Source organism: Balaenoptera musculus, chromosome 16 (assembly GCF_009873245.2).
Source record: "Balaenoptera musculus isolate JJ_BM4_2016_0621 chromosome 16, mBalMus1.pri.v3, whole genome shotgun sequence".
Taxonomy (NCBI): domain Eukaryota; kingdom Metazoa; phylum Chordata; class Mammalia; order Artiodactyla; family Balaenopteridae; genus Balaenoptera; species Balaenoptera musculus.
In genome coordinates, this window is record NC_045800.1 from 14,746,737 (window position 1) to 14,773,896 (window position 27,160).

The following is a 27,160-nucleotide window of genomic DNA, read 5'->3' on the forward strand; positions in this document are numbered from 1 at the left end:
ATTAGTAGGCAAAGACATTTATGACTATATTCCATGACATGGAAGATATTAAAAAGGACTCAAACCAAGCTTCTAGAGATGAAAATTAAAAGAGATGGAAAATACACTGGATAGTATTAACAGCATATAAGACAATACATAAGAAAATTGAACATGAAGACAGAGCAATAAAAAATACCCAGAATGAAGCACAGAGAGGGGAGAAAAAAGACTAAAAAGGAAACAAAACAAAAAACAGTGCTCCGTGAGCCAACATCAAGTCCTCTTGATGGGGAGGAAGGGGCAGATAAAATATTTTTAAAATAAGAGCTAAATTTTTCCCAAATTTGATGAAAACTATAAATCCACAGACCAAAGAATCTCAAGGAACCTCAAGCACAAGAAATACATATATAAACTACACCAAGATACATCATAATCAGGTTGTTTAAAACAAGTAACAAAAAGAAAACCCTTAAAACCAGGCAGAGGAAAAATAGTACATTATGTACAGAAGAATAAAGATAAGAATGACAGGAAATTTCTTCTCAGAAGTAATGCAAGCTAGAAGATAGTGGTGTGACATTGTTAAAGGGTTTTTTGCTTGTTTGGTTTTTGGCTTTGGGGGTTTTTTGTGGGGGAGGGTTTAGGCTCTCAACCTAGAATTCTACAGCCAGCAAAAGTATCTCCCAAAAATGAAGATGAGAAGCTAAGTCAGCTCATCATCTTACATTTTCTGGCTTCACAACTGTTTTCTACTTTTTTTTTTAATGAATTTATTTATGAATTTATTTATTTTTGGCAGTGTTGGGTCTTTGTTACTGCACGCGGGCTTTCTCTAGTTGCAGCGAGCAGGGGCTACTCTTCGTTGCGGTGCGTGGGCTTCTCATTGCGGTGGCTTCTCTTGTTGCAGAGCACGGGCTCTAGGCATGCGGGCTTCAGTAGTTGTGGCACACGGGCTCTGTAGTTGTGGCTCGTGGGCTCTAGAGCACAGGCTCAGTAGTTGTGGTGCACGGGCTTAGTTGCTCCGTGGCATGTGGGATCTTCCCGGACCAGGGCTTGAACCTGTGTCGCCTGCATTGGCAGGCGGATTCATAACCACTGTGCCACCAGGGAAGCCCTGTTTTCTACTTTTGAAGTTGAGGAAATAAGCTTGGAAAGGCAACTGTCAATTCTCCTCAAGTTGATCTATAGGTTTGACACAACACAATCCCAATAAAAATCCCAGCATGTTTTTCTTTGTCCAAAATTGACACGCTATCTCTAAAATTCATATGGAAAAGCAAAGAGCCTAGAAAGCCAAAACAAACGTGAACACAAAGAACAAATTTGGAGGGCTTGCACTAAATGATTTCATGATATTACAAAGTTACAGTGATTATGACAGTATGGCATTGGTGCAAGGTAAACATACGTATCATTGTAACAGGATAGAATCCACACATAGCCCTACTTTGGTCTTTTTGATTATGACAAAGGTGCCAAAGCAATTCAATGAAAACTGTACAATCTTTTAAACAAACGGTGCTGGAATAACTGAATAGCCAATAAATAAATAACTAAATAAAGTCAAAAAGAATAATTGGATTGAAAGAAGAAAAAGTACCTCAACCCTTACATCATGTGATACACAAAAATTAACTCAGAATGGATCATAGACTTAAATGTAAATGTTAAAACTATAAGACTTTTAGCGGAAAATATAGGGGAAAAAATCTAATCCATCTCGGATTTCAGAGAGATTTATTAAATAGGACACAAAGTACAAAAGAAACAAAATCAATAAATTGGGCTTTATTGCATCTAAACTGTATTTAAAAGGCACTATTATGAATACAGAAATGCAAACCACAGCATGGTAGAGAATATTTGTAAAACATATATCCTAAAAAAGACTCGTCAATAGATTATATAAAAAACTCTTACAACACAATAATAAGAATACCAGCAAGCTACTTCATCAGAGAATATACACAGACGGCAAATAAGCTCATGGAAAGATGCTTGACATTATTAGTTATTAGGAAACACAAATTAAAACCACATTGATATACCATTATACACTAACTGGAATGATTAAAATTACAAAGCCTGACCAAAGCAAGTATTGGCCAGGATGGGGAGTAACTGGAACTCAGATATGCTGCTCTCTGGAATGTAAAATAGTGCAACCACCTTGGAGAATAGTTTGACACTTTCTTTAAAATTAAAGTGTACAGCTACCATACGACCCAGTCATTCCACTCCTAGGTATTTATCCAAGAGAAATGTAAGCATGTGTTTACATACAGACCTGTAAATTAATGTTTATGGCAGCTTTATTTGTAATAGCCCAAAACTGGAAATAAACCAAATGTCCATCAAATTGTGGTATAGCTATCCAGTGGGATACTACCATTAATAAAAAGGAATGAAGTATTGATGCATACAACATAGATGAATCTCAGAATAGTTATGCTGAGCGAAAGGAGACAGAAAATCAGGAGTGCATACTGTATGATTCTATGCATTTTAAATTCTTGAGAATGCATGCATACCACCACCACATTCAATCCATACCACCTCTTTGGACAGCAACTTGCAATATGTAAAAGTATTCAAATGCACCTACTTTTTAATCTGACAACTCTACAAATATGAATTTATCTTATAAATATCTATAAGATATTAGTATACAACCTAATTAAAAAATGGGCAAAGGACTTAAATAGTTATCTATCCAAAGAAGATATACAGACGGCCAATTAGCACATGAAAAGAAGCTCCACATCACTCAAGATTAGGAAAATGCAAATCAAAACTATAATAAGATACTATTTCACTCCCACTGGGATGGCTATTATGAAAAAACCAAACCAAAACAAAACAAAAAACAAGAAAATAACAAGTGTTGGCAAGGATATGGAGAAATTAGAACCCTTGTTCATTGCTGATGAGAATGTAAAATGGTACAGTCCCTGGAAAATAGTATGGCAGTTCCTCAAAAAACTAAACATAGAATTACTGTACGATCCAGCAATTCCATTTCTGGGTATATACCTAAAAGAACGAAAAGCAAGGACTCAGACAGATATTTGTACACTCATGTTCACAGCAGCATTACTCACAATAGCCAAAAGGTAGAAGCAACCCAAATGTCCACTGATGGATGAACGGATAAACAAAATGTGGTATGTATACATACAGTGGAATATTATTCAACCCTAAAAAGGAAGGAAATTCTGACACATGCCACAATATGGATGAGCCTTGAGGACATTAGGCTAAGTGAAATAAGCCAGTCACAAAAAGGACAAATACTGTCTGATTCCACTTATATGAGATACCTAGAGTAGTTAAATTCATAGAGACCAAAAGTATCAATAGAATGGTGGTTGTCAGAGGATAGGAGGAGGCAAGGGTGTAGGGTGGTGGGACTGGGGCAGAGAAAAGGAAATTATTGTTTAATGGGTATGGAATTTTAGCTTTATAAGATAAAAAGTTTTGGAGATGGATGATGATGATATTTGCACAACAATGTGAATGTACTTAATACCACTGAACTGCACATTTAAAATTTTTATTTTACATATATTTTATCATAATAAAAATTGAAAAAAAATGTTAGTATAAGATATCCCCTGCAATGTTGTGTATAATAGCAAAATACCAGCAACAACCTAAGTGCCTGTGAATTGGGAGCTGGTCCAAAAAAAAAAGCACATTTAAGAAAATGTAGCCATTAAAAGTAATTAGATGGGGCTTCCCTCGTGGCGCAGTGGTTGAGAATCTGCCTGCTAATGCAGGGGACACGGGTTCGAGCCCTGGTCTGGGAAGATCCCACATGCCGAGCCCTGGTCTGGGATGATCCCACATGCCGCAGAGCAGCTGGGCCCGTGAGCCACAATTACTGAGCCTGCGCGTCTGGAGCCTGTGCTCCGCAGCAAGAGAGGCCGCGATAATGAGAGGCCCGCGCACCGCGATGAAGAGTGGCCCCCGCTTGCCGCAACTGGAGAAAGCCCTCGCACAGAAACGAAGACCCAACACAGCCATAAATAAATAAATAAATAAAAATTAAAAAAAAAAAGTAATTAGATGGCTCTCTATGGGATAGAAGATGATCTCCAGACCTTCCTTGTAAAAGGGAAAAAATCAAGAAAACAGTGTGTGCTCCCTCCCAATTATATAAATTAAACAGAGGGGCTGGGATTTTACACGCAAACTTGGACACACACACATAGTTGCATGTGGAAACATTATCTGGAAGGATACATAAGGAACTGGTACCAGTTACCTCTGGGAAGGGTGGGAGAGACACCTTTTCATTCTCTGAATTTTTACCGTGAGCATGCATAGCTTTTTCATTTAAGAAGAGTTAATTAAAAGAAATTGTCACCTGCACTCTAGATTTCATACTTTCACAGCTCCTGAGGAGCTTGCTTCCCACACTTAGCACCTCCCTCTAGTAATTTCCCCAGCTTGCTACACACCAGCTTCTTGTCATCTGCGCTCAGAAGAGCACCGTTCCCCACAGAAGCCTCTACTCAGACCTGCTCCCTCCTCTAGAGATGCGTTTTCTCGTCTTCCTCTCACTGACAACTTCCCGAAGCGGTGGTGATGGCTGCCGTCTCCACTTCCTCACCTGCCACTCACTCCCCAGTCTCCTGCAATCTGGCTTCCGCTCTCTCCATCTCCCATAATTGCTGTCTCTCCAAGCCCCCGGCGACAGCTGCCTTCTCGCCAAACCCAAAAGCGATATCCAGGGCTCCCTTCCCTCACTGACTTCTTGGCAGCACTCGGCAATGACCATGTCCCTGTTTCTGAACTTCTGTCTGCTTCTTCTCTCACTGGACCGTATGTCCCATGAGTCTGGGAGACGTTTGGGTTTGGAACATCATCGTCACCACAACACCCTCGGCGCCAGCAAGACGCTTTGCATACAGCAGGTGCTCAATGAATATTTGCTAAAAGAACCGAGCCCTCCTTCCCCCTCCTACTTAACCACCTGCCCCGTTCCTTCTGCAGAATGTCCCTCACTGTGGGTGTTCCTCAGTGCTCAGGCTTTGCCCTTCTGCCCTTCTCTATGGCGAGACATCTGCACACCTTTCCCCAACATAACCAATGATGTGCCGGCCCCGCATGTTGGTCCCTCTACAGCTCCACCTCCAGTGCTTTGTAGAAGCCATTCCTTGGATGGCTCTTCAGTTCAGAGTAAGAGCTGGTCTGAACTTATCTGCTCCTCCAAGCCAATAACCTCTCCACTTTTCAGGAATTTTGTATTGTTAATTCTCATCTATTTATCCGGTCAGCAATCTGACCAGCTCTGCCTGTAAATGTTGCTTCCTCTTCCTCACCCACTCTCTCCACTCCCGATTCCCTGCTACAAGCCTCAGCTCCTCAAACCCAGTGCCCTGCCCAGACTTCCAACTGGCCTCCCGGTCTCCTATCTCTTGCCCTACTAATACATCCTTCATACGGCCACCACATTAATATTTAAAAAGCTCTTTCCCAACCACAACTAGAAATTAAGGTACTCACTTTAAAATGGTTCATTTTATGCTATGTGAATTTCGCCTCAATTAAAAAAAATTCAATTACTGAACTTTTTAAGATGTTGTAACATCTTACTGGTTCCCTCATTAATTAATGAGTTAAATAAAATCTTCAACACGTGTTTATTTTTAAAAAATTATGCTACTTTACCCTCATGTAACCTGCTTAAATACCATAAATGATTCCCCGATGCCCTCATGAAAGAGTCCGTATTCTTCAGCTTCATATTTAGTATCCTCAAATGTCCATTAGAACTTTCTATAGGGATGGAAATCACTGTTCTATAATTGCACTGTCCAATACAGTAGCCACTAGACATATGTGACTATCGAGCATTTGCAATGTGACCAGTGCAACCAAGGAACTTCATTTTTAATGTATTTCACTTTAATTAACTTAGACTTAAATTTAAGTAGCCACACATGGCTACTGACAAGCGTAGTGGACAGCACAGTCCTAGACCATCTGTTGAACGCTGGTCTTTCCTTCCTACCATTTCTCCTGCTTGTCCCCAACATGAACTTTTTTTCCCCCAGCCAGGCTGGTCTCTTTTGAATGGGTTATGTCACTGAAGATTTTCATCCTTTGCTCTGACTGCCCTTCCTACACTCCTCTACTTATCAAAGCCTACCCATCACTCCAGGTCCAACCTCCGTCCCACTTTCTCCCAGGAGTTTTACTATTGGTCCAGTCAACAGTGCTCTCTCCCTTGCTCAGGTCCCAGAAGACTTCACCTGTAGCGCTCACTCTGGTGCTTAGTGAAGCTCTGCTCTTGAAGAAATGGTGTCCTCTGGGTTCATCTAGACTCCCTCTAACCTTCTAGATTGTGAAATCTTGATTAAAACACTTTGTCCTACTCCTTTTCCCCCACCTCCAGCTCTTCCAATGCCTTACTCATAATCCGCACTCAGAGTACAGTATGGGACAGCTGCGCAGTGAACAGACGACCACAGTGAGACCATATGCTCACACTTCAATTCACACCGACCACGACGATGTGTAAATGAGCATGAAATGTTAAGATGAGAAGACTTCCCTGAGCTTCTATATCTAGAGGGAAAAATGGTGACTAGTGTCACATATGGTCTTTATATTTTTGTCCCATGGGTGGTTTCCTTTTCAGTTTAAACCCCAAAGATTGTTTAATATACCCCACCAATCATGGCATTGTACTGCATGTAAACAAAACTGCAGCCCAAGAGGACTCAGATTTGTGCATCAAGCCAAGAGAGTGAGAAGCTGGGCTTGGGCTACTGAGATAAGCAGGCAGAAGCATTTTGGTGGGTGTTTAGAAGAAAACAGTCTCTTGTGCAATGGAATTGATAGGTCTGTGCTTAAATATGAGCAAGTCCAAAAGCACAGACTGAGCGAAAGGTGCTTAGTGCGATGAAGAAAAATCTGAGTGCCAGGTAGGAAAACATAAGGGCAGGGTGACGTGCATAGAGAGAATCTGATGATTTGGACAATGCCTGAAAAGCCGTATCACTCTTTGACCACGAAGTCTCTCCTCTTCTTACCCATTTTTACTGAAAGGTTTACTAGTTGTTTAGTAAAAAAAAAAAAAAAAGAACTAGAAATGAATCAGAACCTCGCTAAATACTAACTACTACTACTGCTACTACTACTAATAATAATAAGGTGGAGAAAAAGGAGAAATTAAGAATAGTAGTTGAAGTAAATAACCCAGTAGACTATGGTAAAATGTATATAGTTTTCCCTCCACACTGTGTTTTCAGTTGTTCTCAACTAATTTGTTGGCTGTCTTTATAAAGTCCCCGAGTGAAAGAACAATGTGATGTGCCCTTACAGATAAGTATCTTAACTGAGCACACCCTGCCTGACTTTGCAGTCAAAATTATAGTGCCCAGAGCAGATAAAAGCATGGAAGCAGTCAATTCCCCTACAGAACTGTGTCTTAACAAAACTTATTTCTCTTGGGGTAAGTGTAACTCAAAGGCTTAGAAGCAAGTGGCCCCGGAGGATGATGAGTTGGTCTTGTGTCCAAGATGTGGGTAAAGGGCTTAACTCTCCCCACCTTCCACAACTATTCTGAGGATTAGAGAAAATGCATGTAACTGCTTGGAGCATAATAAAAGCTTAATAAATGGTGGAGATGACAATGACAGTGAAGCTTCCAGGGACTTGGCAATGGAGTGGTAAGGGCCTTTTTGGCCTATGGCTCTGGAGAAGTAGACCCTGACTCTGAGGGGTTTTGCCAAGCCTGCCTCATGGACATTGGGCCACAGTCCTGGGAGCAGCGGCCAAGCCATGGAAAGAAGATCCAGAGGAGACGGGACCTGCCCCAATCCTCTTCCCACCCAGGGACTGGGAGTAGGTGATGTTGCAGGTGGAGACATGAGGCCAGATCAAGCTTGCAGTGCAGTCAGAGGTCACACACACACACATGGAAAATTAATTCAAAGAAATACAAAAGAAACATGAGTATTGTGGAAAACATCAGGCCCCCTAGAGGTGGGCTCTTGTTTTAGAGTCAAACACACACACATACACACACATGCACACATGCATACACATGTACACTGATCATACCAGAATGATCATTCCCAACACCACTTTCCCCTTCCAAAAAGAGGAAATACATTTCCTCTAGTTGGGCTATCGATTTTTGAAGAGGGCGATGTGACAAAGGGACTTCCTGATCAGAACTCAAGCGATCAAAAATGTGGTACAACATGTTGGAGTTTGAAAGGAAGAAAGTCATGTCTCTGCTTAATGTACCAGGTAGAGCGTTAGTACATGCAGACGACCAACAGGAAGCAATGGAGCCACCCGGAACCTGGCCTCCTCCTTCTCTCTTACCATTCGAGTTTTGAAAGCTCATGACAAGTGACCAGACACACATGGTACCTGCTGATGCTGCTTGTAACAGAAACCCACACTTGACCAACTTTTTACAGTTCTGAACAACACAGAAGAGCTACCATTGGGGGTACCATCCCCTGAGCCAAGGACTCCATTTAACTCTGTCAACTACCCTATAAAGTAGGTGCTCCTGTTGGTCTCATCTTCCAGATGAGGTAAACAGACTCAGAGAGGATAAACCATTTGCCCAAAGCCCACGGCTGCTAAGTGACAAAGCCAGGATGGCTGGCATAGAAGCCCCTGCTTGATCCACCTTGCTGTGCTGTGTACGGGGAGTGTCTCTGAGGGCCGTTGCCACAGGGGCCATGTCCTCTGCAACACTGCGAATGGAGAGGCTGCCCTCTGACCATGTGTCCCTGGGCTGCCAGGAGGTTGACTCAGGGAAGGGGGTTTGGGAGAGGGAAGGGAAAAGTCCTGCCTCAGCGTCTCTGCCTCTGGAGATGCATATGCTCTCAGCCCAGCTTACAGGTTCCTCTGTCCTTGGCATCATGGCACCTTCTGTGTCCTGCCTCCTCTAGAAAGCTTTCTTGGAGATTCCAGTCCCCGTCCCCCACCCCCATTCATTTCTTCCTAGTAATTCAGTACAGGGACATGGTGCCCACTTCCCAGGCTGACTTGGCACAGTCTTCCATAAACCATCACATGGCTGTTCCCAAACAGCTGGCAGGCACTGAGAGAGCGGAGCCTGTTAACTTAGACCTGAGCTGCCCATTATGGTACCACCAGCCACATGTGGCTATTGAGCACTTGAGATGCGGCCTGGCTGAACTGAGGTGTGCTGTGTCAGGTACACGGGATTTCCCAGCCTTAGCACTGAAAACGATCCATGAATAATTTGTTTATATTTATTCCACGTTGAAATAACATTTTGAATATGTCAAGTTAAATAAAATATATTATTAAAATAATTTCATCTATTTCCTTTTTACTTTTTTTCATGTAGCTCTTAAAAAAAATGTATCATTTCATAGGTGGCTCATGTTATTTTTCAGCTGGACAGCTCTGACTTAGGCCACCTCCTCCCTTGGGAGCTCAAGGGTACAGACTGCCAGGTGACAGGTCCCTAGAGCCAGGGAGATGCCCAGAAGTGCCCTCTGGGGTCAGCCTCCAGGCACACTTGGCTTCGCTGTTTCCCATCAGCACACAGGACCAGAGGGGAGCCAGGGGCAGGGCAGCATTGGGTTAAAACCCAGAAAAATCCACATGAGGCTCTTACGAACTTTGCCTCCAAAGGAGTTTTAAATAATGAGCGGGGGAAATAAAAACTCAATTCGCAAAAATATAAGAGAGAGAGGGAGAGAGAGAGAGAGAAATTAAATTAAATTGAAAAAAATAACTTCTCGGGCTGTCAAACACCAGAAGAAAATTTGCGAAAACATATTATTTTGGTTTCAGGGGTTTACCAGATAGATTGATTTGGTGATAAAGGGCTCTGAAAGCTATTTTCTCAGCTTCAGCAGAAGTTAAACACCTCAGAATGCTTCAGTATTTAGCTCTGCAGCTGACAGCAAACATGTCAGGGAAAAGCAAGATAAATGAATGAACACACTGGATCAGAGCCCCTAGCAGTCTGTACAGCTTTATCCCCCGTGGCCCTGATTAACACTGAGGCCAGCTTAGAAATCTCACATTGTTTCTGTGGGAGCAGGACAGCAGCCGAAGTTCAGGGACATGGAACCTCCTGTAGCAGCCCCACAAATGGACAGGAAAGTTTTAATTGGGATTTTAGCTGGGCAGACAAAAGGGGAAAGGGAGAACTTTTTTGCCTTTTTTATAAAAAATCTTCTCCTGTAAGCTACTTCCAGCCCCCAGGTCCCAACCCCCAAAACACACACGCTCACAATTTTCACTTGCTTTTGCTCTGATTGGAAAGCAAAGCAAAATCGTTTATTTATGTTCCTTACCGTGAGACCCAGCAAGTGACACACACATAAACATTTGTTCTTGCAGGAAAAAGGAGAAACCTAATTTCTTTTGTGACACTTGTACAACCCCGCTGCGTTTGGATATTTTTTGAGATGAGAAATAAAAGCTCTGTCTTTAAAGGCTGCTTTGTTCTTGCCTTTTCTTGAAATAAAAGCGTTCTTGAAAAAAACTCCTAGAAAACGCTCACGAATTCCAGGTGCTGCTCTGGTTCTCTCTCCCCTCCCCCTGCCCAGCCTCCCTGGGTAAATTCTAATTTCCCGTCAGATCCCAAACCACAGATATATAATATTGCTCTTCTAGCCGTCAGAGAGAAGGAAATGCCTTTTATTAAACGCTGATAGAGCAGAGTGACAAGTCGGAAGGTCTGGATAGGATTCACAAATCCGAGTGTGTCCCTGGTTTTGTTGTTCTGTCTGCCCAGGACAGTTGTCACTCCAACCTCTGTCTGACCTCAAGATTATATCAGAGCAAAATTCACTCCGCCTACTCCTTCATCAATCAACAAACCCATGTAGAGTTAGGACTATGCCATGCTCCTAAAAGACAACACTGAACAAGCCAGCCAAGTTCCGGAGAGCGTGCAGGCTGGGGCTCAGTGGTTGAACTTGAACACCATGGGCTCCCAGCTTAGAATGGTCCAAGGAGTGATGAGACTTTAATCATACGTGATGCTGGTGTGCAAAACACATAAACACTCTGTCTTTCATTAGCCCATGGGTGGGCTTTAGTCTCTTACTGAGAATCAAAATACACTTAGTGAGTCATAAATTTGGGAGACAGTAAAATGAAATGGTCACGTATACACTGTTTAAAGCCAGACAGACCTGGGGTCAAATCCCAGCTCCTTCAATTACTGCCCATGTGACCTTGAGTCATTTATTAACCTTTCTGAGCCCTACTGTCCTCACCTGTAAAATGAAAATAATAGCCCTCGTGATTTTGGCTCTGAAGCAGTGCTGTCCAGCAGAAATATACTGAGAGCCACAGATACAAGCCATGGATATGATCCAAAATTTTCTAGTAGCTACTTAAAAAATAAGTAAAAAGAAAACAGGTGGAATGAATTTTAACTATTTTTTATTTAACCTAGTAGATCTGAAATAGTAGCTTTTCAACATATAATCAATATAAAATATTAATAGTGTTAATGAGATGTTTTATAATCTTTTTGTCACACTAAGTCTGTTAAATCCAGTGTGCATTTTATACTTACAGCCCATTCAGCTCAGACTGGCCACTTTTCAAGAGCTCAGTAGTCATACATGCAGGACAGTGGGGCTCTGGGAGTTAAATAAGCCAACACAAGCCCAGACACATAGAGAGCGGTCAATAAATGCTGGTCACTATGATGTCATTAACACTACTCAGGGAAATGTGGCCAGTGGAGTCAAGACTTTCTTCCTTTGTGATTCTGGCTGCACTGAGACAAGGTGAAGCCCACCCACCCAGAAGTCAGCCTGCAAAGACTTACAAGGCTCCCCTAATGTGCTTCGCCCCCAGCTGGGTCTTACAGGGCAAAGTATATCCATGCTAGGAAAATCTGCCATCCCTTCCTGCAAGAAACTTTCAGACTATTGGATGATAGAGTTAAAGAACCATGGAAATTTCTATTAAAGACAAAAAAAAAATAGAGCTGGAGAAGGGAAGGGACTTATTTAAGGGAGGAAAGAGAGCCCAAGGCCAACATTCTTTACACATGAAACAATCAGCCTCTAATTAAGCACTTGGTCAAAGCAGAGGGCTGTAGCCAGTAGAGGGTGGGATCAGGTAGGGCTGCAGGACTCCAGGAAATTTCACCTCTGAGGTTTGTGGGGAGAGGCAGGGAAAAGCTACTTGTGTTGGGGGCCCCTTGCCATCCTCTCTCCTTTGACCAAGACTCACCTGTCCCAGCCCCATGCTGGGTCGCGTCCTTGGCAGTGTAGTTTGAAGGACCAATGACTTCGGCAGCTACCCCAGGTATAAGAAAATATATTTACCCTCAGCAGGGTGAGCCCTCTCTACAAAAGTCACAGCCCACTAATTAACCCAAGCTCACCACATTAATGGGAATTTTGGCTCTAGCATAGGTCTGTGGGTGAGATGTTTGGGGTCAGGAAGACACTCCAATCCCGTCCCATGGTCTGCTACTCTGAGCGGCCCTGGTAGGCCATCAGGTAGGCATTCATCCTGCTCCATATCTAGCAGCTTAAGCATCACTTTCCTTCTTTGGGGGGGGTCTCGAATTTATACAACTTCTGAACAAACAATAGTGCCTCACCACCAATCAACTACAAAGACCAGGAGAATGTGAAGGAACCAAGTGCTCAAATCAAGCAAAGCAACCAAGTTAAACTCAACTCATTAAATGGTGTGCAATGATGCCACAGGGTATCACATGACCATCTGCCCTGGCAGCAGCCCTGATGAGGAGTCAGGTGACCTCGTATCTGAGGGTGGGTGAACTTGTTAAAGGGTGACTCTCTGAACCATCACCAGAGGCTCAGGGGGACCCAGATGCTTGGGGAGAGGTCTTCCAAAGGCCATTAGAGCAACCTACCTCTTCAGACCAGATGTCCAGCCTGCCCTGCTCTGCCTTCCTTGCCCCTGCCCTCTCAATTTGTAGATTAAAGGGAACAGACTAAGTCAGGAACCAGGTACTCAGAGCAGCATGGTTTCTCTTTGACCAGGTCAACAGCCAGAGAGAAGCTGGTGTAGAAAGCCTGACTAGCCCTGGTCAGAAGCCCTGTCTGGTCACCGCCTCCCCTCCCCTCACTAGTGAGTGTGCAAGAACTCAGAAAAAGGTTCAGACTTGACCCTGGACGATAACCCGTGGCTCCTGAGAGCTCCTGCTTGGAGTCCAATCACTTTTCCAGGCGACTTTGTGCTCTGAGAAAGGGCAGGCCCCAAGTGACTGGAGGTGTCCCCACCCTGGTCTGGGTTGGGAGACTTGAGCTGCCTGGAATGTCTCCCCATGTCCTGGGGGGCTGCAGCTGTTAAATGACATTGAATAACACCAATACATAGATTTCCTAAAATACCTCTTTTGTTTTGCCACCCTGAGCTCAAATTTTCCCTATGGTCTACCACATGAATTCTTTTCAATACCAGAATTCCCTTTTCAAACAGCTTCATGTTGAATCCCAGTATATGATGGAATTGGACCCTGAGGTATCGGCCTTGTGCTATGTTCTTCAGAAGGTCCCCACAGGTGCTGACCGTCTTTCTCCTTTTAGCCACAGGGGCTCAACTCCTATAGGGGGTAGGTGAGCAGCAGATGCCGTGATATACTCCATCATCTTCTCCAAGAGAAGCCCTAGCCTGCTGTACAGTTTCCTAGGGCTGCCATAACAAGTACCACAAACTGAGTGGCTTAAACAATAGAAACGCATTCTCTCACAGCTCTGGAAGCTAGCAGTCTGAGATCAAGGTGCTGCAGGGCCATGGTCCCTCTGAAGCCTCGTAGAGAATGTTCTGTTCCAGGCCTCTCTCCTAGCTTCTGTAGTTCTCTGGCTTGTGGTGACATGGCATTCTCCCTGTGTGGGAGTCTGTCTCTGTGACCATAATTTCCCTTTTTTTATAAGGACACCAGTCATATTGGATTAGGGCCCACCCTAATAAACTCATCTGAACTTGATTACCTCTGCCAAAACCCTGTCACCAAATTTAATAATGTGGCCCCTACATTCTGTAACCTACATTCTGAATTACTGTAGGTTAGGAACACAACACACCCTTTTTTAGGGACACAATTCAACCCATCATCTTTGCTTCTGTCCCTCAACATTAGCTAACTTCCCTCCCCACTCCCACAGCAGTTTTTAGCTTCTTAAAGCTATGCCTTGAATCTCAAATACCTCTATTTCAGAAAAGGGTCTTTTCTACATTTCCATAATTAAAAACCTCAGTTGGATGTTTTTCTCAAAACAAAGAAACCATTTACCCCAAAGGAGGTCTGACATCACCACTTCTTATAAGATGATCAGTTTTAGTTTGTTAAAAGGCAGGTTGGGTTTTCTTGGTTGCTTTTTTTAGCTTCTGCTCAATAAGATTTCAAAAATCTTAGGGTCTACTTCTCTGCTTAGGTACCCTACAACATTAATATAAATTTATTTCATAAGTCCAAATGATTAAACATTTGCGAATACAGTGAAGTCACTCAATGAGAATAATGAAACTGTTTTGAGCAACATAGAAATTTGAAATCTGGGTTTATGGAAGAAAACAGTAATCTTATATCAGCCTCAGCATGTAATTTATTTCTGTATGTGATTTAAGTTGCATAAAATGGAGAAAATCTTGATTCGCATCAGTAAAACCAACACCCTTTACAGCTTAATAGCACATGGCAATCTCAGAATAATCTTCAATTAAATAGCAATGGCCAGAATTTTATTCAGAGAATTGGTCAGTAGCATAAGTTAATTGACTGGAGGTCAACAACGTGTTAAAATTTAGTGTAAACCAAATTTGTGTGTGCCGATGTAATTGTATTACTGTTTAAAATATGTAATTTGGAAAATTAAATTTAAATTATTTTCAGAGCTCCAAGAGCACCTCTGCTTGCCTTGGGGCTTCTTGGAAGAACATAATTAGAAAACCTCTGACCTACTCAGTCAGGGCCGAGCTCACATGCATTTCACTTTCCCCTTCAACCTCATTCCCTTTGCTCCTACGATGGTGATGGTGGGCACTTCCATCCTCAGGGCGGCTGATATCTCAGGGCCCCTGGTTAAGTCTTTTTCAGGTGTTTTGTGTATGCTGCACCCCTGCCTGGAATCTCAACAACCCCTAGATTTCGAGCCCCGCCCATTCTTCAGGTTCAAGTCCATCCACCCACTATCACTTGCTGGGTGTCAGGCATCTGCTGGGCGCTGCCAGGTACAGCCCGGCTATAAAGACAGCAGACCACAGCCGTGTCCTGTGGGGCACCCAAGGGCGGGGGGCAGGGAAGACAGGTGTCAGCAGGCATTCAAATGCAGTGAGGTCACAGCACGAGCTGTGCCTCCCTGGGCACAGTTATCTGCAGGATCACAGGGAAGCTAGGACCTCATTCGGAAGCCCCCAGCACACCCCCATTTCTGTAGTTCCTGAACTTCAGTTCACTGCCGGCTTTTCACTTCATCATTCATGAATGTGTTCACAGGTTCTACCTCTCTTCCACAGCCCCTCTTCCATCCTAATTTCTTTAGGGGCAGGGCCTCAAACACCTCTGCTTGCCCCTCAGTGCCAGGCACAGGGACAGTCTCATTAAATGTTCAGAAAATGCATGTTGTTTAGTGTTACTGACCAGCAGGATAAACAAGAAGACAAGTGCGGGTGGGGTCAGAGCAGAGAACCATTGTAGGCAGAAGGGTGTGGGGAAGGGGTGCCCAGAGGGCTCTACAGTATAGCCCAGAGGGTCACATTGGCCCTCCCAGTGTGGCATCCTGTAGGGCTACATGTGGCTCTCATGCTGGCAGGTGTTCCTTCTTTCACACTCCCTTGAATTCAGAAGTAAGATTTTGTATCTTCGGAATGGATATGACTGGCTGGCCCAGAGTCGGTGGGCTCCCTCCATGTTTAATTTTAAGCTACCGATATGACTTCTGAACAGGGATCGGGAAGAGATGTGCACCATCGGCCGCGGTGAGCTGGCCAGAGCACAGCACTGCTTGGAATCAATGTTTCGTACAAGAGATCGCATTCAAGGAAGGCCTCTATAATCAAACAGGACGTCCTGTCTTTGATTAATTTCAATTACAGTCAAAAATAGAATATACAAGAGCTTATTCACAGTACAAGACAGAGACAGCCTAATGCCTCCCTTCCTTCTAACTGTCTGTTTTGATGAGTAAATAATGACTGACTGGCTTATGGATGAGACAGATCAAAACCAAGAAAAAGATGCTCTGCTTGCAGGACTGTGTGAAGGTCCCGGCTCCCAAGTGTCTCGTTACATTTGAATTCCACAAGCAAAGGCTGTCTTTCAAGATCCTACACAATGCACACCACCCTGTGGGGCTTGGAATTTGTGCAAATGCAGATTTTCATCCCATCCCAACCCCACCCTCAGATTCCAATCCAGTAGGTTGGCAGTAAGGTCCATAAAATCAGCACTAAATTTTAAGACCCACCCCTCTGTGTGATCTCGGGCGGCCTCAGCCTACAGTGGCTTGAAGCAGGATTTCGGTTTCCAGCCAGAGATGGAAGTCAGGCAGCAGCAGTGAGAGCGCTGAATCCCAGCCACTAGGCCACTAGGGACCAATGACCAGTGACAGGGCCCTGGCCCATCAGCTGTGCAGAAATGAATTTCCACATAGAGACGGAAAGTAGTGAAACAAGTCAAGTGTTTATTGGGAGGAAAAAGGCTACGTGTGGCTAGACACATGGGTTTCCTGTGGCCAATCATCTTGCTTTGCCTGGTTCTGAGTCCATATTCGGTATATCTCAGGGTTCTCCCCTGTGTGCACGTGCATCTCTTAGCCACAATGGATTCTAGTGAAGAGGTTTATGAGTAGGTTGACATCACCTACTATGGGGTGGCGCCCCCCCCACCTTTTTGACCTTCAAGGAGCCTTTCTGCGCGTGCGTAGTCAGGAAGGCCTCCTTGACCTCAAGAATGAGGTACATGTGGTCTCTTGTCGGGGCAGGGCTTGGCTTCTCCTCCCTCCTGTTATTTTGGAGGATCTGTCCACAGGGGATGAACTCCAGCTGCTCAGCCTGGGACCCATCTATCTCCTGCATCACGTGGAAAGACTTTTCGGAGATAAGCAAGAGTGTTCATTAAACAACCTACTATGAGCCAGTCTCTGCTCTGGATGCCGGGGAAAGAGTGACAAACAAACCAGATGCAGAATTTAAGATCTATTGGAAAGAAAGTATTTTAAAGCGTGGCTGGTTTCCCCTTCCCCACTCACCCTGCATGACTCTATCCCTCACCCCACCTAGTCTTACTATAGGACCTTGCTCCCCAGAGAAGGGCTGGACTTGGCTCAGGTGGCCCATAGGAGCCTTCAGGAGCTAAGCCCCTGACCCGAGAGGGCACAGGGGATGTGCTCAGCCCTTTGGCCCCCCCATCATCTTGCTGTAGGAGTCGGAGAGAACAGGGACCTCAGACTCCACAATCCCAGCATTCTTCAGAGATAGATGTCTTGGGAAGGAGTTGAGCTTTGTCAACACACACCTACCTATCAGGGAGGAAACTTCTCTCAGAAAGTCACAGCCCCACCACTGTTCCAATGCCCCACTTTGACAAGTTCACTGCAGATCTTTTATTAGACTCATCATTTTCTCCATTCAAGGTCACCAGTTCCGACTCACTGGGAGTAGCTTAATGGGCTGAAGAGAATTCAAAGCGATTGGGGTCTCTTGGTTACACTTTAGTATCAGATGTATGAAAGCTGCTTGTCAGCAACAGTTGTTGCTTTGACTGATGAGCCAGCCTCCAAGAGCAATGATTAAAAGTGACGTCCATGAGATAGTTATTCAAACTTCTCTTTCCATCCCTGAGCAATCATCTGCATGTCTGCACTGATTTTGAAATGCAGATGGCGGACATCATTGTTCTGTATCCGGATACCCTCCTTAGAAAGCTTTTGCTGCCATGAAGGAAGAAACAATCCCCTGAAGTACATGTATCTACAGCCCATCTGTTGGAGCCCTCCTCTGACAGGCACCATGGGTGCAGGCACTCCTAATTTGTCTCTGTCTTTACTGCTGCACCGTCCCATATTCATGAATGGGAGTCTTCGCTCACCTCCTGTAATTAATCTCTGTCTCATTGGGAGAAAACCCAGCTAGTAACAATGCAGCTCGTGTATCTGCAGGCAGCAGACACCACACCTATCAGAAGTGCACGCACCAAGTTCATTTTCCCATCATGAACTCCCTCACGTTTCTAAACCGAGACAGCTGGGTGAGCACACAAATGAGCCTGTGTGACTGGGCCACCAGGGTCAGCGAGCAATGGACAGGGTGCATCAGACCCGAGGACTTGATGCTGAATGCCCGCCCCAGGGAGCACCTTCCTCCTCGGCATGTGTCTATAGTGGAGGGGAGCAGGACAGACCAGAAGCAGCTTTCATTCAGTCAAGAGGCCATGGATCCCTTCTGCTGTGTAACACCCACCACTCCTGCACTGGCCATTAAGGGGGATGCCATTGTGGTTTTTAAGAGGCGCCATTTTCCTTAAGTGGGCTCCATCTGTGAACTTGCTGAGCTCTGGCCGCGTCTGTGTGTGCGGTGGGGAGGGGGAATAGCACGGCCTTGGCCATTAACTTTCTGGTTGGAAATTTTTACTCTCTCCTTTTCTGCAGAAGAATGACATCTGTGATGGGAAGCACACACATGCACACAGTCCTGCTTCAGAATACGGTCATCGGTCTCTGGGACATTTGCTGCTCTGGACCATGGGAGTTGCTCTCCATCTTGACAACACGCTGAGTGGAATCTCTTGGCTTGTGGAATCTGTTAAAGCAGAACAGATGGGGCATAGGTGGGAGATGGGGGACGAGAATTGGAAGAGGGTTTTTCAAAACATGGATGTTTATTACCTGAGGCCAACACATGCAAACTACCTTTTGGATGAAGGTTAAGATAATCTTTAGAGAAAGTGTTTACCTTCTAGAAACTCCTCCGGGCCTGATGTGCCTGATGCCTTGGGTGCCTGTTCTCCTCCTACCTGTCTGGCTATTCCTGCTCAGTCTTTATGTGGAGACTCTTCTACTGCTGCTCTGTAGGACAGCCTTCCTCAAACTGGATGTACAAAAATGGTTCTGTGTTTAAATCAGAGTGGGGAAGTATGTGCCTTCTCTTGGAGACCCACCAGCCCTATTAGTGCTTACACGCTCTGGGTGGATTGGTTGACATCTAGACACTTATTCCAACCCTTCTCCCCCACTCAAAATGATTGGTTCAAGACAGCTGATTCCATTCCCTTTGCTGTTGACTGATTTAGGCATAGGCTTGCAGCCCAATCCAAGCCAACACAATCTGAGGGAAAGAGAAACCTTAGGAAGAAGCACTTTCCTTCCTCCGTTTAGCAGAAGTGTCCAAGTTTCCACCCTGGTGAAAGAAGACATCCCTGCTACATTTTCAGTCACCACGTCTCTCCTAGGCACCCCATCCCTGTTTCCAGCTGCTTATAGAAGTCCCAGCTGGGTGCTTCCGGAAAAGCCATGGGCTGGCATTCAGGAGAAGTGTTGTCTCCTAACCTTTCTGAAATTGTTCATCTATTGGGTTGATCCACATGACTCATGCTAGGATTCCATTTTTACAACCAAACTCGACTCCCACCTTCTGAGCCCATGGCCCCTAAAACAACTAGCTGCTCCTCTGTCATCTCTGTCGGTTAATGTTGTCACTATTCCTCCTGTCAGGGTTCTGTAATTCCTTCTGTAAAGGTTTCCTTCTTTCCAGGCTGAAAACCTCATGTTCCCCTGCAATTCTTCTTTTCCTTTATTCTACCGCATCCAACCAGTGCCCTTCCCCATAATTCAGTCACGCTCCTGCCCCTCTCTGTGGGCTCTTCTCTTTACAGATAACGAGAAAAATTATAATAGCCCTGGATTTAGGATGCTTTGTATAAGCTCTTCCCTCTGAAATTATCTACTATGTGGATACCATACAGTGTCTAAAGGCAGTGATCTGACCCCCCTCTATCTCCTGTTCAGAATCATTGAAAGCCAACCCATTGCCTTTAGAATAATTCCAAAACTTTCTTCATAAATATGCATGATTGAGCACTAAATTAAAATCCCAGCTTTATCACTTGCTATACTCTCATTTCTTTGATGCATCCTTCACAGAGCCCGGACAGGTTAATGTCCCCACACCCCAAATTCGCTTCTTTCCAGAACATCAGAATGTGACCTTATTTGAAAATAGAGTCTTTGCAGATGTAATTCATTAAGACAAAGTCATACTGGATTAGAGTGGACCCTGATCCAATGACTGGTGTTCTCATAAAAAAGCTATATGGAGACACAGATACACACAGATGGACGGCAGCCAGGGGAAGGAGGCAGGAACTGGGAATTGTGCTACCACAAGCCAGGGGACACCAAGGATTGCTGGCAAGCACCAGCAGCTAGAATGGGCATGGAAGGACCCTCCCCTAGAACCTTCAGAGGGAGTATGACCCTGCTGACACCTCCACTTCGGACTTCTGGCATCCAGAACCATGAGGAGCTAGTGTTCTAGGCTAACAGTCAGTTCGTGGCCCCAGGAAAGCAACAGAGAACCTCTCCTTTTCCTTAGGATTTCTTTAATTTCTCTTAGCAATGTCTGGATTTTCAGTGTACACGTCTTTGCTTGATTGTGCCTGCCACTTCACACAAAATACTCCAGAGTGTTATACCCAAAACAGGGACACTATTCCAGGGAACCAGCACATAACCTCCCAATGAGGAATTATGGTTTCCACATTATAATCCAATCCACAGGCCCACTTAATCTTTCACCAGTTGCCCCAAGAACAGCTATCTTTCTGTTAGATCAATCCCTATGTTTCATATTTTGTGATGCTATTTTAAGTGATATTTTTGTTTCAATTTTCAATTGTTTGTTTCTGGTAATTAAAAATAAAACTGATTTTTTTACATTGATCTTGCCTTCTGCAACCTTGCTATAGTAACTTATTGGTTCTTATAGATTTTCAGCTTTGTTTTTGTTTTGGTAGATTTCTTATGCAGACAATGACATTGACTGTGAATAAAGAGTGTTTCACTTCTTTATTTCCAATCTGGATGTCTTTTATACTTTTTTCTTGCATTATTGCACTGGCTAGCATCTCCCAGTTTTGAGTAGAAGTGCTGAGAGCAGAAATCTTTGCCTTGTTCAGATGTTAGGTGCAAAGCAATCTGTCACCGTTTTATATGATGTTAACTGTTGTGATATTCTGATGTATAATAAGAAATATACGTTTGACCTTCCTCCCCTTTTCTGGCACAGAATTCCAAAACCCTTGGGATTTCCTTGATGAAGAGAGCTATAGAGGTGTCTTTTGTTGTGTTAGTGAAGTGAGTTTTGGAAAGCCATAGGTATAACCAAAGGAAAAGGGCTGATTGTCAGAGGAGCCAACCATGTGATTAGAGAATTGAAACGTCCAGTCCCACGCCCCAGACCTCTGGGGAGGGGAGAGGGGCTGGAGATTGAGTTCAATCACCAATGGCCAATGGTTTAATCAATCATGCCTATGTAATGAGGCTTCCATAAAAACCCCAAAGGAGAGGGTTTGAAGAGCTTCCAGGTTGGTGATCACTTGGAGGTGCTGGGAGAGTGATGCACCCAGAGAGGCCATGGGAGCTCCAAGCCCCTCCCTCATGCCTTGCCCTATGTAGTTCTTCCATCTGGCCATCCCTGAGTCATAGCCTTTTATAATAAAATGGAGATCTAGGAAGTATAATGTTTCTCTGAGTCTGTGAGCCACTCTAACAAGTTAATCAGACCTGAGGAGGGGGTCATGGGAACCCCTGATTTATAGCCAGTTGGTCAGAAGCACAGATAACAGCCTGGGCCTCCGACTAGCTTCTGAAGTGGGTGGGGGTCTGGGGCAGCAGTCTTGTAGGACTGAACCCTTAACCTATGGAATCTGATGCTGTCTCCTGGTAGACAGTGTCAGAATTTAGTTTCATTTTAGGATACCCTACTAGTATCTAAGAATTGTTTGTTGTATGTGTGGGGAAATCTACCCCACCCCAATGCTGAAATTGAGTCTCAGAACACCAAGAGCTGTGTTTTTCAGATGTCTTTCTCTACCTAGTTTGCCAACATCTTCTACTAGGAATAGATACTGATTTTGTCAAATACTTTTTTTTCTTCCTTCCTTCCTTCCTTTCCTTTCCTTTCTTCCTTCCTTCCTTCTTTCCTTTCTTTCTTTCTTTCTCTCTCTCTTTTTGCATCTATTGAGAGGACTGTATCAATTTTCTCTTTTATTCTGTTAACATGAAATAAATTGATTGATTTTTTTTAAAAATTTATTTATTTTTATTTATTTTATGGCTGTGTTGGGTCCTCATTTCTGTGCGAGGGCTTTCTCCAGTTGTGGCAAGCGGGGGCCACTCTTCATCGTGGTGCACGGGCCTATTATCGCAGCCTCTCTTGTTGCAGAGCACAGGCTCCAGACGCGCAGGCTCAGTAGTTGTGGTGCACGGGCCCAGTTGCTCCGCGGCATGTGGGATCTTCCCAGACCAGGGCTCGAACCCGTGTCCCCTGCATTGGCAGGCAGATTCTTAACCACTGCACCACCAGGGAAGCCCAGTTGATTGATTTTTGAATGTTAAACCAGTCTTGCACTCCTAGTATAAACCCCACTTGTTATGGTGTATTTTTCTTTTGATATACTGTTTAATTCTATTTGCTAAAATTTTGTTAAGAATTTTTACATATATGTTCATGAGGGATATTGGTCTGTAGTTTCCTTGCAATGTGTGTCTAGTTTTGGTATCAGAGTAATGCTGCTCTCACAGAAAGACTTGGGAAGTATTCCATCCACTTCCATTATCTGGAAGAGTTTGTGTAGAACTGATATCATTTGTTCCTTAAATGTTCAGTTGTAATTCAGCAGTGAAGCCATCTTGGTCTGGAGTTTTGTTTGGTTTTGTTTTATGGATATGTTTTAAATTTATTTAAAATTTAAATGAATTCAGTTTATTTAAAACTATAAGGTTATGCAGGTTACCTATTTCTTCTTGACTGAGCTTTTGTAGTTTGTGTCTTTCAATAAATGTGTCCATTCATCCAAGATTTTACATTTATTGGCATAAACGTGTTCCATTTATTGGCATGAATTTGTTCATATTATACCCTGCTATTCTTGCAATATCTGTAGAATCTGTGGTAAAATTACCTCTCTCATTCCTGATATTAGTAATTTGTGTCTTTTCTCTCTCTTTCTCTTTTCCTGATTAATCTGGCTGGAAGCTTATTAATTTTACTGATGTTCTCAAAGAACTAGATTTTGGCTTCATTCCAGTCTTTCTATTTTGTTTGTTTCCTACCTCACTGATTTTCACTTTGGTCTTTATTTCATTTCTTTTGCTTATTTTTGGTTTAATTTGATTTTCTTTTTCTAGTTTCTTAGGGTGGAAACTAAGGTCACTTATTTTAGATTTTTTTTCTTCTCATATATAGGCGTTTCATGCTAAAAATGTCATTTTAAATACCACTTTAGCTGTATTCCACAAGTTTTGGTACATTGTGTTTTCATTTTCATTCAAAGTATTTTCTAATTTTCCTTTTGATTTCTTCTTTGGTCGTATGATATTTAGATGTGTATTATTTAGTTTCCAAATATTTTGGAATTTTCCAGATATTGATTGATTTCTAATTTAATTTCACTGTGGTCAGAGAAATCACTTTGTGTGACTTAAATCCTTTTGCATTTATTGAGGCTTGTTTTGTAACTCAGAATGTAGTCTGTCTCGGTAAATGTTCCTTGCATACTTGAAAAAAAAATGTGTATTTTCCTGTTTGGGGGAAATGAATGTTTTATAAAAGTCAACTAGGTCAAGCAGGGTGATATTGTTGTGCAAGTCTTTTACATCCTTATTGATTTTCTGTTTTTTCTTCTTCTTTCAGTTATTGAGAGATGGCTGATGAAATCTCTAACTGTAACTGTGGATGTCTCTATTTCTCTCTGTAGTTCTTGGGGGGAGAGGGATGTGGAGGTCAGAAGGTTGAGTACCACTCCCACCAGAAGCTGAGAATAAAACCCCATAGTTGACCATGTCAGGGAAGGGCAGTGGCTTGAGAGTCTACAGGAGAGCAGGGTGCCAGGAGAGGTCCCACCATACTGCCAAAGATGGAGGTAATGTCTCTTCCAGAAGGAAAGACGCTCAGTTGGGCTAAATTCTGGTCTAAACACTTTACAGTTCCTCTAACATGGTGATTCTCAGACTAGGATGTGCATCAGGATCACTGAGAACTTGTTAAAATGGACTTCTGGGCCCCGCCCAAAGAGTTCCTGATTATGTAGGCCTTTGATGGGGCCCAAGACTTCACATCTCTAACAAGTTCCCAGGTGATGCTCATGATGCTGGTCGTGGACTGCTGCTCTAGTGCAGCCTCCCCTCCACGCTGGGCCTTACACCTGCTCTCCCATTGCCCTGAACCCTATTCTGCCCCCACAGCTCCCACCCAACCTGGTTAACACCTATGCAGCTTCCCTGAGGCTCCATGTCCAGAGGGTTGCCTCCCCAGATGCCCCTCGAGCCCCCATACATCTCCATGTCACATTACACAGTGACTGCCTGTTACCTGTCATCCTGTCCTCCCCCGGAATGTCAGATCTCGGGAACAAAGGCTCCGTCTGGCTTGTTCACGATTGTACTCCTGGAGCAGAGCGCAAGCTCAGATACTCACTGCACAAATGATGTCTAATTCCTCAAAGTGTGAGTGTTCACAAAGACCTCACCTGAGCTTTCCATACATTCTGTGAACTGAATACTAATCGTAATGTCAACATTAAGATACCTGGAAATGGATCCAGAGTCTCCTGAGACCATTCCTTCCTTCTTGGGTATTAGATTTGGGCAAGAAGCACATGAAGCAGGATTGGGGTTTGGAAGGGCAATAATTTCAAACACACATCCTCTCTTTGGAATTTCTCCCCCAAATGCACACATTATGAGTCGGGGGGTGGTTTTGGCTCCCTCCCAGAGGAGCGGTGCCTGTCACTTCTTAGCCCTTCGGGGCAGCGTCTGCTTTGTGTCGGTGGCAGCTGCCAAGTGCAAAGATGAATGACCCAGGTTCCACCTTGATGGATAGCTGCCCCCAACAAACTGGCGCATGATCTACGGAGATCTTCTTTAGGAAATGTGACAAACAGTGATAGATGAGGAAGGTGAGCGGCTCTTCTGCTGCCAGAGACACCAGCTCTGAAGACACTTATCTGTGGCTGATGAAAAACAGTCCACAACACAGATCCAAAGGGAAAAAGAAAACAAGACGCCAGTTCAAGTAGTGGAAATTAACAGTACCTTGCATTTGGATAATCTGCACTTCTCACAGATTGCTTTCACTCAGTTATTATAATTACCAGTGAGACAGACAGGATAGGTATTAGTATTCTCATTTTTCCCTTGGGTAAACTGAGGCTGGAAGAGGTTAAATGTCAATTCCAAGGTCACAAGTACACTGCGGCAGAGCCAGGGCTACAGCCTGTCATCTGATTTCCCACCCAGCGCTCCTTACACCCACTAGCCGGACAGTGGGGTGGGAAAAACACTGTCACCTATTTTCCTACAAAGCAGTAAAGAAAGTGCTGACTGGTAAGAAATGTTTGTGTACGCGTGCTTTATTCTCAAGGCTGATTTATGGGAGAAAAACATCATGGGAAAGCATTTGGTTGGAGCTGAGAATTAAAAAGAAAAGTGCTGGGCTTCCCTGGTGGCGCAGTGGTTGAGAATCTGCCTGCTAATGCAGGGGACACGGGTTCGAGCCCTGGTCTGGGAAGATCCCACATGCCACGGAGCAGCTGGGCCCGTGAGCCACAACTACTGAGCCTGCGCGTCTGGAGCCTGTGCTCCGCAACAAGAGAGGCCGCGATAGTGAAAGGCCCGCGAACCGCGATGAAGAGCGGTCCCCGCGCCGCGATGAAGAGTGGCCCCCACTTGCCTCAACTAGAGAAAGCCCTCGCATGAACCGAAGACCCAACACAGCCAAAAATAAAATAAAATAAATAAATAAAGTAGCTATAAAAAAGAAAAGTGCTTTTTGTCATTTCAGGTATGCTGCATGCCACATTACTCAGCAAGCCCGAGGTGAGCGGAGCTGTAGCCGGTGGTCGCTGCCACCTGCCTTTGAAGTGGCGACACCGAGGCTTTATTCTTCTGGTGAAAGGCCTTGCCAAAGCAGCTCCCCCCACTTTCCGACTGCAGTGCCACGTGCATTGCTTTAGAGGACAAAGCCAGGGTCCATGTACCAGCCTCAGGCCAATTAAGCCTAAAACAAATGCTTAGGCTGCCAGAGCACCGATGACCCTTGCAGTGCCGTGGGCCCCGACCCACAGCAGAAAGGCTGCCAGACATGCCCCAGGAATTGGACTGACGCACCGGCTCAGCGTCCACGGCTTCCCTAATGACCAGTGCTGCCGGCTGTTGGTTTAGGAGCACTTAAAACGCGAAAGCACTAGAAAACGCAGTCAGTGAGCCCACAAGCCAGGCCCCCCTTGAGGCCATTTGCTGGACACACACTCTGGATTTTTCTACCATGCCTAGGGGCATACATAGGAAAGCTGAGATGCAAGGTCAAAAAAGCCAGAGTTATTAAAGCAAGGGCTGAGACGTCTCCAAGGGTGAGAGGACCCTCAGATCAGGTGGGAAAAAATCATGGATTTTTCATCAAGAAAACACAAGCTCAGCATGGAAGAGGAAACAATTATTCACAAAACCCACACGTTGTAAATGCATGACCTCTCGTCCCATCAGAGAGAGATTCCAAATGGCTAATAGCTTCAGGGTGATTAACTTGAGCTAGACTAACTTTGTGTTATAAATGGATCAAATCCACACAGTTTAGAGGTTACACAATTGTTTGTTCCCACCAGTGTATTTTCATAAGCAGCAGAAATAAGAAAATGAGACTTAAGAAGAAGATAACTTCGCCTATTTGATTCCAGAAATGTTTCCTGAGTGCTTACTATGTTTTGATGAGAAAAATGCCTCCCTTTGGGAAGAAAGAAACAATCTCCCAGGAGTTTACAGTCTCCGGCAGGAGAGGTGCACTGACGGAGCATCTGGACGGGGAGGGACCCTGACAGTCATCATTTTCACCAATTCGTATCAACCAAGGAATGCACATCAAAATACACAGGCTGCCCCTTCCTCGGAGACTATCAAATAGGTCGGGACCAGGCAGGTGTGGTGTTAGAAAGCTCTCCAGG